Source organism: Lathyrus oleraceus, chromosome 5 (genome assembly GCF_024323335.1).
Source record: "Lathyrus oleraceus cultivar Zhongwan6 chromosome 5, CAAS_Psat_ZW6_1.0, whole genome shotgun sequence".
In the NCBI taxonomy this organism is placed as follows: Eukaryota; Viridiplantae; Streptophyta; class Magnoliopsida; order Fabales; family Fabaceae; genus Lathyrus; species Lathyrus oleraceus.
This window is the reverse complement of record NC_066583.1, coordinates 632,641,208-632,645,310: the sequence shown is the minus strand read 5'-3', so window position 1 is coordinate 632,645,310 and position 4,103 is coordinate 632,641,208. Positions and strand designations below refer to the sequence as shown.

The window sequence follows — 4,103 nt, the reverse complement described above, 5'->3', positions numbered from 1 at the left end:
AAATGAGACACCATAATCTTTTTATTATATTGAAAATAGATTTATTTTTTATGAAATTTTTAATCTTTTTTATAGTGAAGATGATTATTTTAATCTTCTTTAATTTATTTTGAAATGTTTTTCATTTAGTCATATTCAATGTGAGTCGATTGTTCTAGCAATAATACGGATAATGACTATCACAAGAATTAATGAAAATAACAACATGTGAAGTGTTCTCATTTGTACGTATTTTTTCCTCTTAAATATTAGATTAATAAAAGAGAATTAAAATTAATATATATTTACATCTCTTTTTTAAATGATGTTTTTTCTTTGTTAGTCCACTGTTGGACTAATCTAACAATTTATAATTGCACATGAGAGAAAAAATTACAGATGATCCAATTCCTAAAAAATAATTTATCAAATAAAAATGTATAAAATATTTATTTGGTAAAAAATATTTAAATAATTTAATAATCATGAAATAAAAATGTATAAAATATTTATTTGGTAGATATAGTGTAAATGATTTAATTATCATCAAATAAAAATATATAAAATATTTATTTGGTACCGATAGTTTAAATAATTTAATTATTATCTATAAAATATTTATTTAATAAAAAATATTAAAACAAATTATTGTAGCATTAAAATACTCAAGTCAATATGATAAGGAGATGTGTGAATTGAAATATAATTTAAAACTAAGTATTTGAATTAATGTCCTCTCTATATTAGTGGAGAAAATATAACAACGTGTTATTTGTTAGGCACGAATTATGGATAACCCTTAGATATATCTGGAGTTTGGACCCCTGTACTCATCTGTAGGATAGTTCTCGTAAACTGAAAAGATTCTAGAAGGATTGTAACTCCTTTGGAGTGGTCGGTCAACACAAATATGGTCGGTCGAGAACAATTGCCCCTCAAGCCCTTGTTTATGCGTAGGAAGACTAGGGTTTGTTGTATTAGCCTTGGTTGACGACCGCTTTCTCATTTATCTTGAAAGCGCAAAAGTGAACATTTCAGTTTCTTGGGGATTCATGTCTTTAATGCCCCATTCTTCAAACGTCTTTTTGAAGGTACCCTCATTATCACATTTGAGAAATGTAACACTTGAGTGTTACACGTGAGTGATTTGAAACGTTTGATATAGTCTATCTTCTTTGCATTCTAGCCTACGGTCTTTCAGAATTCAACTTTACATTCCTTTGAGTTATCTTTCCCATTTTGCTACTATCTTCTGTTGTTTTGATATTTCACTTTCTTGTGTTTGGAAAAAAATAACAGGTTATGAGTAAAAAAACCATAAAAGAATGTTCGATCCTCGTGTGTGGACTCTTCTTATTCTTCAACTACTTATGTCTTTGTCAGAAAAGGTAATATTGATGGAGTTTTTCTTGAAGTTGATTGATAACACAAAAATGTATCGTATATTTGTCTTGATTTACATTCAAAAATCATACCGTTTTCATTTATATTATGATTATTCCGCAAGTGTTCGGGTTATTTTTGCAGGTATTTCAATTCCCATGCTTAAATGAGCAAAGTATAGAAAAGGAGGAAAAGAAGAAGAAACAGAAGAGAAACAACAGAAAAACCAGAAAATATGAATTTTGTGAATGTGACGACCGTCACACACCATCACGATCGTCACGCTCTCCTTGATTGTGACGAACGCCGCAAATCCATCACGACCGTCACGTATGCAAAGTCAGCGTAATGGGCTTCAAACAGAAGTGGTTCATGTCGCCCCAGTTTTCACTCCTTAAACCACCTTCCCGTGAATCCCTCCCTCAACTATGTCCTCCTTATTTTTCTCAAGCACGAAGACCAAGGGGTACTATAAAAGAATGGAAGTTGGAAACTTCCCGTCTCTCTCATCCAATCTCTCTGCTTTTTTTTTCGCTCCTGCAATTTTGTTTTCATGTTATTTTTCTTCAGCAAGCATTATTTTCTTTGACTGCAATTTGTTTACTTTTCCGTTCAGAGCTTTGATTATTTTTCCCTTTCCTTTTCGTTTTTCACTTAGCCAAAAGTAGTAGTTTCCTACATTGGGGAACTACTGCAACTTAGTTAGTTTAGTTTAAGCATTTGTTTCGAAGAAGCAGAATCCTACCGACCTGTGGAGAACTGCTCAAGTACTTCAAGATTCAGCCTATTCAATTAATCAAAGTTCCAGGTTTTTATTAAATTATTATTATTACTTTATTATTAAATTATCATGTTTCCTTTATTGTTAAATTGTTTTTGTTCGTCTGTATTTGCATTATTTAACATGTCCGGCTAAACTACCGGTATCGGTATGTAAACAATTTAATTAGACGGGATTTAATAATAATCGATGTAAACTTCTTTTCGCAAATAATCTTTCTGGCTATGGTTTTTAATTTGAATTTAATTAACTTTTTCACGAGAGTAATAAGCTATTTAATATGGTTTTGCCACGAGAATGGGAAATTAACTAAGGTTAGAACCGACAATCGCGAGAGCGTGAGGGTCGAACTGGATAGTAAAAACTAGACATTGATTTTAAAAACAGCGAGAGCACTTTAAAAGCAATTAGAACTTATTTTCAAAAAGTATTTTTAACTTCAAATGGGACAGCGAGAGCGAACATTCTGACTTAAAAGTATAGTCCGAGTCAACAATCATGAGAGTGTGAGATAAAGCCCTTTAAATGAGTATTTTCTACTGAAATGGTAATTAAAATATACACCAGTGACTTAATGAATCCCTGACAATTAATGTGTTGCATACTGATATCCCTTCATTAATATTTTCTTAAAAACTTATTTTTCTTTAGATTTAATTTTTGTTGAACCGAACCTCTAAAAATCATCGCCTTAGCTAAACATAGTAACATTGATAGCATTAGTTTGACCATCGGTCCCTGTGGATTCGATATCTTTTAAAACTAAACGACTAGACTGTGCACTTGCAGTCAAGTATCCAATAGACTATATTTTATATACAGTCACGAGCCGTATCAAGTTTTTGGTGCCGTTGCCGGGGACTGATTTAGCCAAATAGTGTGATTCTTTCGTTGCGCAGTATAGACTGAGGTAAAAACTAATTTCCTTTCCCTTATTTCTCGGTTGTATGCCAAGTACTCACTCACAAGGCGAAAACTTAGTACCACCAATCGCAGAATTAGAGCGTTTCTTATATTTAAGATGCCGAATACTATAGTACCAACGAAGGTACAATATTTTTGATATCTTTTTTCCTACTACTGAACCAGTTGAAAAACCAACCATGGTTGCAGTAGGACCACAAAATCGTCCTCTTAAGTTCTACGTTACCCTGTCCTAACAAGAACCTCACAACAGCATTGCTTCCCCTGCTATCGATCGAAACGATTTCGAGTTGAAACCCTCATTGTTATCAGCTGTCCAACAACATCAATTTGCTGGAAATCCTACAGACGACCCTAATGAACATTTGACCAAGTTTGTGTAGTACGCAGACACTGTGAAGGCGAATGGTGTATCTCAAGATGCGATAAGACTACGCCTTTTTCCTTTCTCTCTAAGAGACAGAGCTTGGGCTTGGTTGCAATCCTTGCCATCCAACTCAGTCACTACATGGGAAGAACTGAAGAACATTTTCTTAGCCCGATATTTTTCGCCGAGCAAAACTGCTATGCTGAGAGCTCAAATCAACGAATTTCGATAAAAAGATGCAGAATCTCTCTACGACGCGTGGGAGAGATACAAAGACATGATGAGGATGTGTCCACATCACGGTCTCGAAGACTGGATGATCATTCACACATTTTACAATGGGCTCCTGTATAACACAAGACTGATAGTAGATGCTGCCGCGGGCGGTGCACTTATGGACAAGTCATACAACGAAACCTATCAACTCATTGAAAACATGGCCCAAAACCATTTCCAATGAGAAGGTGAAAGAACCCCAGTAGAAAAGTCCTAAACAAAAGGTGGAATGTACGAAATCAGTAGCCTTGACCATGTCCATGCAAAGGTAGATGCCCTTGTTCAAAAGTTAGATAACTTGACCATACCACCCGCAGCCACCGTGGCTGCCGTAACTCCAAACTGCGAGTTATGTGGAATTCCTGGACACACTGCACCAGAATGTCAGATATT

The 4,103-nt window shown here is 34.4% G+C and overlaps 1 non-coding gene across 1 annotated transcript; it reads right to left on the bottom strand.

Annotated features, from left to right (window-relative positions):
* Positions 1 to 3,633: 3,633 nt before the first annotated feature.
* On the bottom strand, positions 3,634 to 3,740 carry LOC127089623 (small nucleolar RNA R71). The gene has a single exon (XR_007791194.1). It is a non-coding gene; the product is annotated as a small nucleolar RNA R71 (small nucleolar RNA).
* Positions 3,741 to 4,103: the final 363 nt, after the last annotated feature.